The following is a 16,304-nucleotide window of genomic DNA, read 5'->3' as shown; positions in this document are numbered from 1 at the left end:
TGATCCAGCAGATGTTGGCAATTTGATCTCTGGTTCCTCTGCCTTTTCTAAAACCAGCTTGAAAATCTGGAAGTTCCTTAGCGATCAATGCAAATGCAGTTCACGTATTATTGAAGCCTGGCTTGGAGAATTTTGAGCATTACTTTACTAGCGTGTGAGATGAGTGCAATTGTGTGGTAGTTTGAGCATTCTTTGGCATTGCCTTTCTTGGGGATTGGGATGAAAATTGACCTTTTCCAGTCCTGTGGCTACTGCTGAGTTTTCCAAATTTGCTGGCATATTGAGTGCAGCACTTCCACAACATCATCTTTCAGGATTTGAAATAGCTCAACTGGAATTCCATCACCTCCACTAGCTTTGTTTGTAGTGATGATTTTGAAGGCCCACTTGACTTTACATTCCAGGGTGTCTGGCTCTAGGTCAGTGATCACACCATCGTGATTATCTGGGTCGTGAAGATCTTTTTTGTACAGTTCTTCTGTGTATTCTTGCCACCTCTCCTTAATATCTTCTGCTTCTGTTAGGTCCATACCATTTCTGTCCTTTACTGAGCCCATCTTTGCATGAAATGTTCCCTTGGTATCTCTAATTTTCTTGAAGAGATCTCTAGTCTGTTGTTTTCCTCTATTTCTTTGCATTGATTGCTGAGGAAGGATTTCTTATCTCTTCTTGCTCTTCTTTGGAACTCTGCATTCAGATGCTTATTTCTTTCCTTTTCTCCTTTGCTTTTTGCTTCTCTTCTTTTCACAGCTATTTGTAAGGCTTCCCCAGACAGCCATTTTGCTTTTTTGCATTTCTTTTCCGTGAGAATGGTCTTGATCCCTGTCTCCTGTACAATGTCATGAACCTCATTCCATAGTTCATCAGGCACTCTATCTATCAGATCTAGGCCCTTAAATCTATTTCTCACTTCCACTGTATAATCATAAGGGATTTGATTTAGATCATACCTGAATGATCTAGTGGTTTTCCCTACTTTCTTCAATTAAATCTGAATTTGGTAATAAGGAGTTCATGATCTGAGCCACAGTCAGCTCCTGGTCTTGTTTTTGCTGACTGTATAGAGCTTCTCCATCTCTGGCTGCAAAGAATATAATCAATCTGTAAGTAATATCAAAAATCATAATTGCAAAAAAGAATAAATACATGTTCTTTGTTCTTATATATATGAATGTGGCATGTTCATGTACCAGAAAACCACAAAGCAATGGAAATGAAGAAACTGCAGCTACATTCAGCAACATGGGTTAATCTTAGAAACAATGTTAAATGGAAAAAGCTGTAGGAAAAAATGCATTTTGTATAATTCCCCTTTATGTGTATTTCAATAATTTGCAGAAAGTGAAAGTGTTAGTCCCTCAGTTGTTTTTGACTCTTTTGACTGTTTTTGACCATGAACTGTGTAGCCCACCAGGCTCCTCAGTCTGTGTGATTCTCCAGGCAAGAATATTGAAGTGGGTTGCCATGCCCTCCTCCAGGATATCTTCCCCACCCAGTGATCGAACCTGGGTCTCCTGCATTGGAGGCAGATTCTTTACCACCTTAGCCAACAGGGAAGCCCCATTAGAAGGTAAACGTAAGAGTTAAAAGGACAAAGAAAAGTAAAGAAACTATGAATAATAAATGTTATGATAGTGGTAACTTTTGAGGAAAAGGGAGACAATATAATTTTAACAATTATAAAGAAAGGCATAGTGTCCTTGTTCAGGTGTCCAGATGTTTGTTCTATACTGGTTTACGAGGTTGTGCATATTGTTTTATTTTTGATGTGTGTCATTTTTCAAAAATAAAAATATTTTTACAATAAAAAAGTGTAATATATCCTGAAAATGAATATGTGTTTCTTTATTACTTGTTTTTCAAAATAGAGTCTATGTCCTTTGACAGTGGAAACTGCTGTCTTCAACTCTGCATACTCAATGCCTAGCACTTAGCTTGTGCTTTACACTTTCTTGTTGAATAAATGAACATTTATTGAGTATTGGAAGGTAATAGAAATTGTATATACTTCGAGAACACTTAGTATACATTTTTAATCATTGATAAAAGTTATGGAGGCTTAAAAATATTAAATAGCGGGACTTCCTGGCATTCCAGTGATTGAGACTTCACCTTCCAATGCAGAGGACACAGGTTCAATACCTAGTTGTGGAACTAAGATCCCACATGCCATGGGGCAGCTAAGCCTGTGTCCTCTGGAGCCTGCATGCCACAACTAAAAAAAGAGGTCCACGTGCCACAGTGAAAAGATCTTGCATGCCACAGTGAAGATGCCCTGTGCTTCAGTTAAGACCCAACACAGTCAAATAAATAAATAAATATTTTAAATATATATAATATTATATATTATGGTTTCCCAGGTAATTCAAACAGTAAAGAATTTGCCTGCAATGAAGAAGAATTGGGTTCAATCCCTGGATCGGGAACATCCCCTGGAGAAGAACATGGCAACCCACTCCAGTATTCTTGCCTGGAGAATCCCATGGACAGAGGAGCCTGGTAGGTCTACAGTACCTGGGGTCAAAAAGAGTCAGATGCAACTGAGCGACTAACACTTTCTCAATAAGTTTTAGCTTTTTTAAGATTTTTTTTTTTATGTAGACCATTTTAAAAGTCTTTATTGAATTTGAATTTTTTACAATATTACTTCTGTTTTCTGTTTGGTTTTTTGGTTGCAAGGCATGTGGGATCTTAATTCCCCACCAGGGATCAAATACTCACCCGTGCATTGGAACACGGAGTCTTCATCACTGGACCAGCAGGGAAGTCCCTAACTTAATAGTTGAATTGAAGAGAGTGAGGCGAGAAGATAGTGGCATCACAGCATTTACAGACAATCCTCTGAGGGTCTATCACATTTCTGCATGTCCTGAAAGCAGAGATGTTGCTACCTGTATTCCAGACTATCCTCTAAGAGATGTTTCTCTCCTTCCAAAATCAAGGGCTTAGAGCCCATTGTAAATGATTTGGGCTCTCTCAACTCAGGTTGCATTTCTATGATGCAACCTGCTGAGTGTTCAGCCAACACCTGGTCCCCTCACCATTGCTTCGTGGGTATCAGCACTTAGGTCGCCAACAGAAATGTTGATATTCTGGCTATTGCCTTTGTCATGAGTAGCGGACATTTCTTTCTTTTTGGAACAGGCATCTTGTGTCTTCCACAGTATCTTTGGAACTGTTGCAGGCTAACTTGTAGAGAGAAAAACCTGACCCTTGACAACACTTGACACACAGATATTACCTTAAGGAATTGCAAAGACACTAGAAAATCCCAATGAAATATATCAACACCTATGGTTTATTTTGAAAATAGATTTTTGGTAGGAAATCATCTGAAGTTCTGGGAGTTTATTTTAATGAATAATTGTACTTACTACTTCTAAGCTGTCACATTAAAATTGGGTTTTTCCCTTTACCCCAAAAAAGTGTTTTCAATGAAAATGGAATGACATAAGTGAAAAAGAATATCGGAAGTATTTTTTCACTACATTCCTGTTTATTTATGAAGTGTTAGATTTTCCTTCACTTATTTGGCATATTTAACCAGCTATTGAAAAATGATTCAAGAGTTTTATTCCTTAAGTGAAGTCCTGAAAAACAATATTTCTCTATGCACAGGATGCTAAAAGTGAATTCACAGCTAATGCTTCACAAAATATGATGCAGCTGAATGTGACCTACAGGAAATTACACAGCAAGGTCTTTGGGCATAAAAATGTCAGAACAACAGGACACCAAAATGCAAAGGCTTTTGCTTTACTTTCTGAAAAGAAAAATGACTTGAAAATGAATATAAATACTACACAGAAACATTTAAAACTCTCAGAATAACTTCCATGAAAATTATCAATGTTCACATTTTTCTTAAATGTCTTGAAATATTCTGTACCTAATTAACTATTGCCAATGAAATTTTCCTCTTGGATTTTCTGATGCCCCATTTGTCCCATGCCATAATGTGCTGTGTGTGCTCTGTCATTCAGGCATGCCTGACTCTTTGCAGCCCTGTGAACTATAGCCCACCAGGCTCTGTCCATGGAATTTTCAAGACAAGAATACCGGAGCAGATTGTCATTTCCTACTCCAGGGGATCTTCCCAATCCAGGGACTGAATCTGCATCTCCTGCATTGGCAGGCAGATTCTTTATCAATGAGCCACCTGGGAAGACCCCCTTCACGCCATAATACTTTGATATTTTAAAAGTCACTCAAATTAATGAAACCATTTCCTATTTGCCAAGCTCTTATACCTTACATGTCTTATCCCACTTAATCTCCAAGACTGCATAATGTTATTAGGTACTATGCCAAAGTGATTACTCTGGCATAAACATGCAGCATGTGAGATCCTAGTTCCCCAGCCAGGGATTGAACTGGCATTCTCAACATTTGAGGTGCAAAGTCTTAACCACTGGGCTGCTAGGGAAGTCTCCCTAAAACAGTTTTCAAAATACACTTGTCTACATTCATTGTCACTGTTGGGTAGAGAACTATGTTAAAAACTCCAAGGTCATGGAACTGCCTTCATGTGGGTCATAAGGATTTGCTGCCCTCCACAGGCAGACATTTCTCCCAAATACAAGCTCTTTATGGACCAGGTAAGAGGGAAATTATCTTTGTTATTATTGGGAAAGCTACCCATAAATGCCCCACAATTTTGAGATGATATTGTCACCTGTACTCCTGAGGGACAGCTCAATTTTTTAAGCCTCTAAAATGGGGTCATTTTAGATAAGGTTTATCCTTCATTTATACATATATCATCAATTATTAAGTCACACTACCACTTTATTTCTCTATTTATGGCTTCCTCATCATCATAATTGTCATTTATTAAAACAAATGCTGTGATAGGCATTTATTTAGTGCTATCTCATTCAACAATCACAATAAACCTTTACAGTATTAAGATCTTCATTTTATAGACTATGAAACTAAAACTTAGAAAGACTGTGCATTGCTCCCAAAGCCATATGTCTGTTTAGTGAATATTAACTCAGATTCAAATTTAGGCCTTTTCAACCCCAGTAACTACTTCCATTTTAGCATGTTTCAATGTGGAACCCATAAAATTAAATATATATTGTTTATCTATTTATCAAATATTGATAGGGTACGTACTGCATGCCAGACTGTGATGTATGCACTGGTATTTCAGCAGTAAGTGGTCCAAACAATGTCTCTGTCTTCCTGGTTTTGACACACGAGAGCCAGATAACACACATAAATAAAAAGGATAACTTCAGCTATTGTTTAGTGTTATACTTCAGTTATCAGTTGCTGCATAATGAATCTCTCCAACACAAAAGGGGCTTAAAACGATGATTATTTTGTATATGTCATGAATCTGTGGGTAAAATGGACAGATCTGCTAGTCTTAACTAGGCTCACTCGTGAGGCTGGCCCCAACTCACACATCTGGGTATTGGTACCACCTGTCAGCTGGCCTTATCTATCCATTAGAGAGATAAATCAGCTCCTCTTTAGAACTTAGCCTGGACCTCCTGACATAAAAGATGGAGCAAGAGAAGAAAAACAGAAGGTGTTGATTCTGGCTAGTCCATCCTGAGATGCTTCATTCAAGCTTCCTATCAAAAGAAACACTAAAAATGATATTTATATATAGATACAGATATAAATGTAAATCCATACATATGGATTAATAGGCAAGCATTTCTAGAGTTTTGGAGAAATATTAGAATGCTGAAATTTGACTGAAATCACAAATACTAGCCCATCATTCAATATACAGCTAGGATAAGTGAAAGCATCTTCATAAAAGTAGATTAAAAATACTTTTAACCCTGTTCTTCCCCACCCTCCCAGTTTGCCTCATCTCTTCCAGGACAAGAGAGCCTCTTTTTAAAGCAATCAGAATACCTCTTTAGAAACTCTATTACATTTTGTCTTTCTAAGTCCAGTTAAAATCACAATTGCATGAGAGCTACTGGGTGGGAATCAAGGCAGGAAAGAAACCAGTAGAGAGACTACAGCAGCCTGAAAATAAGGCCACCTCACATAAAGGGCTATAGAAGGGGTTCATGTTGTGGGAAATGGGTATCACAGCTCCCCGAGCACCAGACCCACACCACAGAGTCAGAGAGCAGGATGCAGCCCCAAAAGATCCCAGCAGCCATCATCTAGATGTAAGCCTGCCCACTTGTGAGCAGCAAGATGATGGCATCACCCAGCTCCATCACTCAGCCATTACCCTCGGGACACACTGGAAGTATGCCTGCAAGCAAAGAATCAAGACAGAGGGAATAGACTGGAAGACAGGGAAAAATCATTCAGTATATTAAGTAAGAAAAACAAAACCTCTTCCCTACCTAGTAAGGGGTAGACATGCTCATTTGTCACATGTTTTTAAACACTCATCTTTTCTCAGACATTCAGGATGCACACATACAGGCTGTCATACATTTTTATGACTCAGAGAAGGACACTGAAGTTGAGTCCCTGGCAAAGAAGGATAAGGGTACTAAATTTTTAATAGAAAATATTGGAAGAACAATTCTGCAAGAAGAATTGTCTTGAGAATTGATTAATGCTTAAAGTTTTACCTGTGTTTGTGAAATGTTAAAATGTGAATTTCATCTTTGAATAAAACTTGATTCACATGGAGTTCTGTGTAGTTCATATATACTGCTGCTTTTTTGTCTGATAATTGTAAAAACTTACCAAAGTTATTGTAATCAGAATCTGACCCCAACCCAACACAAAAATACACTACATGAAACAGGGAGGGGAATTTATTTTATTTTTGGTTAGAAACTATAATTGGATTTGGTATTTCCCTAGAAAACCAAAAACTCAGTTTTGCTTAATTTTTAATCAATCAATAGTCCTTTTAATAAAAAAGGTGAAGGGTTTCATTAGAAACCCTTTGTTTCATTTAATCAGTAAATATGTATAAACATTTGAGAACATTAATTAGAAATATATAATCATCATTGTAGGAATTCAATTAATTTTTGGATTCAGTTTGGTTGCAGATAAATTTTCATTGGTAATTTTAATTATCAGTCAGAAATGTTTATTTCTGGAGTAAACAGATATCTCTTAATATCCTTCATGTTCAAGCTGTGTACCATCACAGAACACAATATAGCAAGGTAAGAATATGGTGTTTCACCTCTGCAAGTGTCATCAGATCAGGTCTACTGCTCACTACGCAAAAATCAATCCTCAAGAGGGAAAATGTTGGTAGGAAGAAATTCAATCAAATTAGATTCAAAGTTAATCAGAATTCTGGCAATCTGGGGGAGAAGGTGGACTCGTGTCCATCAGTGTCCCCCAGAAACCACCTCCAAAGATTCTGCTGGGCCATGAAAGTTTTTAAAGAGAAGCGGAAGTAATTTCAGTGAATCATTGACATGGAGGGTCAGAGGCATTGCCATCTCCCATTGTGTGCAGGCTTGTCACTTTTTGTGTTCTTTAGATACTGTCTTGTTCACATAGTTTGTGAGATGGATGAAGGGGAAGGCGGAGAAGAGATCTGGCCTGGATCACTTACTTATTCTTCATTTCTACTACTTTGATCTGTGGGAAGCATCAACATCTTAGGCAAAGTATGGCATGATGAAAGGATTTGGAAGGTGTACTTGGGCTGAAGATGAGTAGAGCATGGGGACAGCTGGTTTAAGGTTAGTGACAGACAAAGGGGCTGCTGCAGGGAGCTCTTTCCTGCCAAAAGCTGCTTACACAAGCTATTTATAAGCCTTGAAATCTGTTTGCAATTTAATTGATTGGAAATGTTTAAGAATTGTCATTGTATAATTTTTGTTTGTTTTTTTACATTTATGGAAATGTATAGTCCTTTCCTGTTGCATGTGGGAGTCCTGTGGAATAGACCTTGGGTGGTTATTTGTGCCCTCAGTTGGATCTTTCCTCCTGTGAATGCTGGGAGGAATGGCTGAGATGCTGAATGCTGAAAACCCGATGTCAGCATTTCAGGTTTTCTCAATATGTTGACAATCTTGAGGACTGATGGAGGAGGCAGACTAAGCCCAGGATACCTGATGCTGTTTTGTTGTTTTTGTTTGTTTGTTTTCAGCTTGAGAACAGGCTAGTGAATGGCAGATAAGAGTCTGTATGCCCTATATCATGACTCCCTATTGACATTATTACCAGTCATTTCTATGAGTTTTCTTGGGGTCTAAGTAATGGGAACTCAGAAATATGGACAAATTCTCTTCCTTTTCTTCTTGTTATGGTCCCAAGCCATGGCTTCTGCTGACAAGGAGAGCCTTTTGTTTTGAGCATGACTGTCCTCTCCCTATGATGACCACTACTGTCGGCATTGTGTGTTGGGGAAGGGACTCTGCTTTAGGACACATGAGAGTAGAATGGTCCCTTATCATCTGGTGAAATCTTAGTCTGAGTTTCAACAGGAATAGGATTAAGAGACCTCAACCTATCCTCAATCTATGTGTCATTCAGTTTGAGCACCACCCAGCTCAAAAGGAAAAGCACCAAGATCACACCACTACCTTTCTAACTCCTCATCCACAAAGCTTGGAGTCCAGTCTCACTCGTGGCTCCCCCTTGCTAAGGATACCTGAAAACACAAATGTTACACTGCACTCCTTCTCGGGTGGGACTTGAACCCCACCCCAAAACTCGGATTGGGGCCTGAACTCAAGAACCCTGACTTAGGAGGGGACTTGAGCCCACTGTCTTTTAATTGAAACTGCCCACGTGGTGTCAGGACTTACTGAAACTCAGGTTCTTTTGTCTTGAAGCAGAAAAAAATCAGTATTAGTCAAAGCAATAGGTAGAGAGTGAGTTTATTAGCATAGGATGCTTATTAGCATAGTGGGCAAGAGAGGGAGCACAGCCCTGAGAACACATAGGGCTACATTTTTATAATCAAAGAAAAAGTAAGGAGGGGAGAAGACCACCTTCATCTTCATTTTTGAGTGGGTGTCAAAGCTTACATAATTAGTTTCCCCTTTGACTCTACACAGTCTCACTGGGATAGTCATGAGCTATTTAAATCACATATTAACAAAGGAGTGGTGATAAACACTAAAATTTGGCAATTCATCCCAAGTTTCAGCACAATGCTCCCTTTCACCTAGTTTCTTTCCACTTTCACCTATGTGTCTGTCTTGGCTACATCTAGAAATGTTACTCTTCAAGGACCATTAACTCCCTGGCTTCACCTTACGACATTCAAACCTCGAATCTATTGTTTTCTGTTTTGACTATCAGGATTTGTGGCTTGAGTGTGCCTGGTGCTTGAATGTATCTGGTCTTCCTTCAAGGCAGAGTGGATTGTTGGTAGGCTACTAGATTATTTTCTTGAGTGTCATTAGCTTACAACATTCTCCCACACTCCTTTAAAATTCCCTTTCTATCATTAATTCCTAGTAGGATTTCTAAACTATTGAATTATACTACTCTATCCCTATCAAATGTAATAAAGTAATGCAGTGACATCGCACAGTAGTGAAAATGATTGAAAGCTACACACATCTACATGGATGAGTCTCAGGAACACTGAGAAAGAGAAGAAAGACTCAGAAGTCTCTAGTGCATACTTCCTTTTATACGAATTTTCCAAACTAAACAATATATTGGACAAATTAAGTATAGAGCGCTTAAACACACATTAAGCAAACTAAAAAATACTGTTAAAAATAAATACATAGATGTAAAATATGACGAAAATAAATGGGAATGATTGGAAAACAGTTCAGGGTTTGGTCATTCTCCAGATAAACTGATGCTCAGACCTGGGCTCCCAAGAGCTTTCGGGCTATGAGTAATGTGTATGTTCTCCTCTGAGGTGGGGCAATCACCTTTCCTTACTCACTTTTCAACTCTGTGTATGTATTCATTATTTCTACACTATATTCCAAAGTTTTTTAAAGGGTAAAAATTATAGAAAATAAATCTGAAATATAATACAAATGATGAGCAATTAAACTAATGCAAAATATTGCTTTTTAAAAAGAAAGTATTTAAATCCCAAACTCCCAATTTATGCCCCCCCCCCACCTTTCCTCTTCAGTAACCATAAATTTGCTTTCTATGTCTGTGGGTCTGCTTCTGGTTTATAAATAAGTTCATTTGTATCATTATTTTTAGATTACATATATAAATAATATCCTACAGTTTCTGTCTTTCTCTGTCTAACATACTTCACTTAAAATATACGTACTACTATATATATAAAATGGGCTTCCCAGGTGGCACTAGTGGTAAAGAACCTGCCTGCCAATGCTGCAGGCATAGGAGATATGGGTTTGATCCTTGGGTCGGGAAGGTCCCCTGGAGGAGGGCATGGCAACCCACTCCAGTATTCTTGCCTGAATACAAACAGAGAAGCCTGGCAGGCTACAGTCCATAGGGTTACAAAAAGTCAGACACAATTGAAGCAACTTATCATGCATGCATATATATAAAATAACCAACAAGGACCTACTCTGTTGAGGTCCCCATCCTTTTTGGCACCAGGCACAAGTTTCATGGAAGACAGTATTTCCATGGACAGAGGGATGGCTTGGGGATGATTCAAGTGCATTACATTTTTGTGCACTTTATTTATATTATTATTACATTGTGATATACATTGAAATAATTGTACAACTCCCATAGTGCAGCACCAGTGGGAGGCCGGAGCTTATTTTCCTATAACTAGATGGTCCCATTTGGGGGTGATAGGAGACAGTGACACCCAGAGTGTATTGCTTGTGTCCAAATGAAGCTTCTCTTGAGTTCCTGCTACTCACCTCCTGCTAGGCAGTCCTGTTCCTAACAGTCCACAGACCAGCACTGGTCTGTGACCTGGGGTATACTGCTCTATAGCACAGGGAGCTATACTCAACATTGTACAATAACCTTTAAAGGGAAAGAATCTGAAAAAGAATATGTGTATATAGATAGATAGATAGATAGATAGATAGATATAAAAACTATATATTTTTTAAATTGTTAATTAAAAAATAAAAAAAAGGGAAAGAAAGAGAAAAAGAGGGGAAAAATGAGATTTTAAAAGATTAGGCTTAAAAAACAGATTTTAGGCTGTAAAGAAAAAGAACTGGAGCAGAATTTTTGCAACAACTGCAAGTCATTTTTGTTGTTTTTATTTTTACTGTTATTGTTGTCATTTAGTCTGTGCTATGGGCTGTGTTATGGACTGTGCTGTAGGGCAATGGCACCCCACTCCAGTACTCTTGCTTGGAAAATCCCATGGGCGGAGGAGGAACCCTGGTAGGCTGCAGTCCACAGAGTTGCAAAGAGTCAGACACGACTTCACTTTCACTTTCACTTTTCACTTTTCACTTTCATGCTTTGGAGAAGGAAATGGCAACCCACTCCAGTGTTCTTGCCTGGATAATCCCAGGGACAGCAGAGCCTGGTGGGCTGCCATCTGTGGGGTCGCACAGAGTCGGACACAACAAGTGACTTAGCAGTAGCAGTAGATTGATTGGGCCTCTCTCTTTGCCACTAGCTGTATTATATGTCTGCTTGATGTTGCCATTAGGGGACGTTGGTTATGTGGCCAGTTCTAGATGCCTATAACAAAGGTGAAGAAAAACCAACACATCATTGCTGAGCTTCCTGGCCTTTTGATGTGCTGGTTGGGCTTTCTATGTTGTCCATTTTGTCTTATTGTACTCTGATTTTCCATTCTTGTTTATTTGAGGGAATACATACAAGATAACATGACTATGTTGGCAGAATGACAGCTGTAGTGGAATTTAGCACAACTTTATGTAAAAGACATCTAGCCACATAGGAGAAAGAAAAGGGACTTCTGACATATAACAAAGTGTGTAAACTTATTATTTTTACTTGGAAAAAATTACTCCAAGGTTGATGGCTTACAGATGTGATGAAGAGGTTGGCAGAATAGATTGGGCAGTCTTATAGGACTTCATTGTGAGAAGTAGTCAAAATATCAGGACCTTGAGATTTTTATCTCCTGACACACAGAGGTATGAAACAAAGACCAGAAGAAAACATTTTTTTTAATGCCCTACTATGAAATCTCTGTGATTTATAACTTATAACATACTGTGTAACTTATAACATACTTATAACATCCTGTGTAAAAAGCAGCCCTAGGTCACATGGATGTATTTCCCTTTATTAAGATGAGCTGAGTAGATCAATGAAATATTTCCAAAACCTGTCAGAAGTATCCTAGTTATTGTCAGCAGTATTCCAGTTGTAGTGTTGCCCTACATCCTCCACAAAGGCCACTACCATGTTCCTACAACCTGCCAACACTACTGTTCCAGTGGCATCATTGTCCTAGGAGCATAATATAAATGGTATTTACTAGAGTTGTGCAGAGGGGTGGCCTGGGCCCCTGAGCACCATCTTATAAAATATAATGAATGAGGTGTATCTAGGAAAGCTCAAACCCTACAGAATACTGTGTATCCCACAAAGTGTGATGGGTACAGCTGTTAAATGAACTGTGTCCTTTGTCCAAATTCATGTGTTGAAGTCAGCCCTAACTTCTATGTGACTATGCAAAAGATAGGGCCTTTGAATAGGTGATTAAGGCTAAATGAAGTCATTAGGATAGAGACCTGACCCAAAAGAACTGGTTTCTTTATAGAAAAGGAAGAGACACCAGAGCTTGCTCTCTCTTTCCATGCATGCTGAAAAACCAGGCCATGTGCACACACAATGAGAAGACAGCTTCTACCAGTCAAGGGAAGAAGCCTCAAAATGACACCTACCTTGCTGGTTCCTGGACCTTGGGCTTACAGCTTCCAAAGCAATGAGGAACAAACCCCTGTCATTTAACCCCGACTCCGACCCCAAGTCTACAGCTTTTGTTATGACATTGTGAGAAGAATAAAACAGAAACATAAGCTCTTGAGTGCAAAATTTTACTAGTGATTTTATTTATATTTAGAGTGCTACCCTTCCTATTATCTCTATCTACTCACAAGCAACTTCATAATATTTATCTTTGCATCCTGAAAATCCATGTCAGGTGATCTCTCTTCCACAGTGCCTTTCTTCTTCTTTCCTTGTATGTCATCCTGCTAGCAAATGAAATTAATAGCATGTTTTCACCATTCATAACTTATGTTCCAGTGATCTGTATGTGTAATTATGAGCATTATCAATATTCCTGTCATTATCCTGTCAGTAAAAGTCAGTTGCTGAGAACAGAAACTTTTCTTTCCTTCATATTGAGTATATTGGCAAGTTTTGTCAGCCCTGTGTCAACATATTCCTCGAGATTGAGCATGTTGCCTCAGATCCAGCTCCATCTGTTGAATTTTAACTACATCGCCTGTCACTTGGACAATATCAGTAACTTCCTAGACACAGTTGTCTTCCACCGCTCTAGTTTCCTTATAGGGTAATCTTTTCATAGAAGCCATTGTGATCTTTTTAAAATGTAAGTCATATAGGATCACTTATCTGCTTAACCACCAATGCCACCATCTTGCTGCAAGTTACATTAAAAAATCAAAGGTTGTCCTAACAGGGATCATTTAACTTATCTTTTTGGTCATTTCAGAAATGAAGGACTGAGAGTATTGGAGTGGGCAAGAGTCTTTCTGAGTCACATTCAATGTACCAGCTGCAGAACTGGGACTGTGCCTAATGCCAGCACCAATCATTTATCACACCACATGGGGTACAATGTTTCCTTTTAGTAGGGATGAAAGAAAGACAATCTTTGAGAAAGCAGAGATTCACAGAAGGAAATGCCTGGTTGGAGGACAGAAATTTGTGATAAATAATATCTTTTATTCTGGCTTCCAGAATCTATCTGAAAGAATGAGTTTCCATTATATGTGTTTTTCATTGCAAATTAACTTGTATGTATCATGCAAATTATAGTTATGATTAATAAATAGCACATTAAATCCATTTGTTCATTCACTTCTCAAATATTGTTGGATATCTCCTAAGCCCCAGACATTATTGTAGGTATTAGAGAAAAGTAGTTAACAAAATATACACATATGTATAAATTCAGTTAAATAAAATTATAAAAGTTAATTGGTTTAGAACTATTATATGAGGAAATCAAAACTGAAAAATTAGTGATTTACATCTGTACAATGTACAAAAGACAGACAATGTACAGAAACTTCAGTAAAGCATGGAGTATGTCAGATCCAAATAAGTGTTGAAAAGTAAAATCAAAGAGGGAAGAGCTAGGAATAATTTGGGGGTGGAAAAAAAGATGAAATTTAGGTTGAGGATCCAGGAGAGTTTTCCTTGACAAGTTCAGTCATTTGACTACAAATCTGAAATAAATGAAGGGGTGATCCACTTGGGTACATGAGAAGGAAGAGCTGGAAGAGCAGAGTCAGTGCGAAGGCCACGAGGCAGGAGTGTGTCTGCATGTATGAAGACAGGTTAGTCAGAGCAGGCAGAGCAGAATGAGCAACAGGGAAGGGGTGCTACCATGGTAGAAAGATACCAGGTCATGCCAAAAGTCAGGGGCTGGTGTGAAACCTCAGCTTTTTCTCCGAGATGGAAACTCTTGGAGGGCCTGAGCAGAGCAATGGTTCCAGGCTAAAACAGCAGCAAGGGAGAAGCAGGGGTACACTTTTAAGACAATTATAACAACCCAGGCATCTGAAATGTGGGCAATTCTGAGTCACCTCCACACAGGTCCCATCTAATATCATAGATTGTCTGACTAAAAATTCACCTAATCTTGTCTAGGTATCCAACCAGATTAATACATCTTCCCCATTCCCTTGGAAACATGGCTCAGGTCAGTTCTCTTTCATTCAGCTACATTGCCTGTGGGATGCTTGCCAATTATCACTATCTTCTTCAAAAATGTTTTAGGCTAATTTTATTAATTGATTATTTTATTGACTATGCCAAAGCCTTTGACTGTGTGGATCACAATTAACTGTGGAAAATTCTGAAAGAGATGGGAATACCAGATCACCTGACCTGCCTCTTGAGATACCTATATGCAGGTCAGGAAGCAACAGTTAGACCTGGACATGGAACAACAGACTGGTTCCAAGTAGGAAAAGGAGTACATCAAGGTTGTATATTGTCACTCTGCTTATTTAACTTATATGCAGAGTACATCATGAGAAACGCTGGGCTGGAAGAAGCACAAGCTGGAATCAAGATTGCCGGGAGATATATAAATAACCTCAGATATGTAGATGACACCACCCTTATGGCAGAAAGTGAAGAAGAACTAAAAAGCTTCTTGATGAAAGTGAAAGAGGAGAGGGAAAAAGTTGACTTAAAGCTCAACATTCAGGAAATGAAGATCATGGCATCCGGTCCCATCACTTCATGGGAAATAGATGGGGAAACAGTGGAAACAGTGTCAGACTTTGTTTTTTTGGGGCTCCAAAATTACTGCAGATGGTGATTGCAGCCACAAAATTAAAAGGCGCTTACTCCTTGGAAGAAAAGTTACGACCAACATAGACAGCATATTGAAAAGCAGACACATTACTTTGCCAACAAAGGTCCATCTAGTCAAGGCTATGGTTTTTCCAGTGGTCATGCATGGGTGTGAGAGTTGGACTGTGAAGAAAGCTGAGCGCCGAAGAATTGATGCTTTTGAACTGTGGTGTTGGAGAAGACTCTTGAGAGTCCCTTGGACTGCAAGGAGATCCAACCAGTCCATTCTAAAGGAGATCAGTCCTAGGTGTTCTTTGGAAGGAATGATGCTAAAGCTGCAACTCCAGTACTTTGGCCACCTCATGCAAAGAGTTGACTCATTTGGAAAAGACTCTGATGTTGGGAGGGATTGGGGGCAGGAGAAAAATGGGATGACAGAAGATGAGATGGCTGGATGGCATCACCAATTCAATGGATGTGAGTCTGAGTGAACGCCAGGAGTTGGTGATGGACAGGAAGGCCTGGCATGATGTGATTCATGGGGTCGCAGAGAGTCAGACACAACTGAGCGACTGAACTGAACTGATTATTTTATGCATTGATTTATTGTGTAATTCAAACAAATATTATGTAAATAAATTAAACATGTACACAAAAAGTCATTATTTATATGAAGACCACGTGAAAATTTTTGAAAAACTGATAAAAGTAGTGTGTTTTTAAAATATTGAATTAGGTGAAGGAGATGATTTTAAAGACTAGGGAAAAGGAAACATCTATAAAGATGCTTTACTCAGATTGTTTTAAAAATCTATTTAAGTAGAATGTCTACTTTTAAATAAACCAAACTAAATGCAAATATTGACAAAGATATGTGCAATTATTTTTAATTAAAATAAATTATCTAAGCTTAACTCATGATCTCTAAATGATTCTTTAAATATATGTTTTCAATTACTCAACCTATAATTTCTACTCCTGATATA

The sequence above is a fragment of the Bos javanicus genome, chromosome 6 (genome assembly GCF_032452875.1).
Source record: "Bos javanicus breed banteng chromosome 6, ARS-OSU_banteng_1.0, whole genome shotgun sequence".
Lineage (NCBI taxonomy): Eukaryota > Metazoa > Chordata > Mammalia > Artiodactyla > Bovidae > Bos > Bos javanicus.
Note: the sequence above shows the minus strand (reverse complement) of the source record.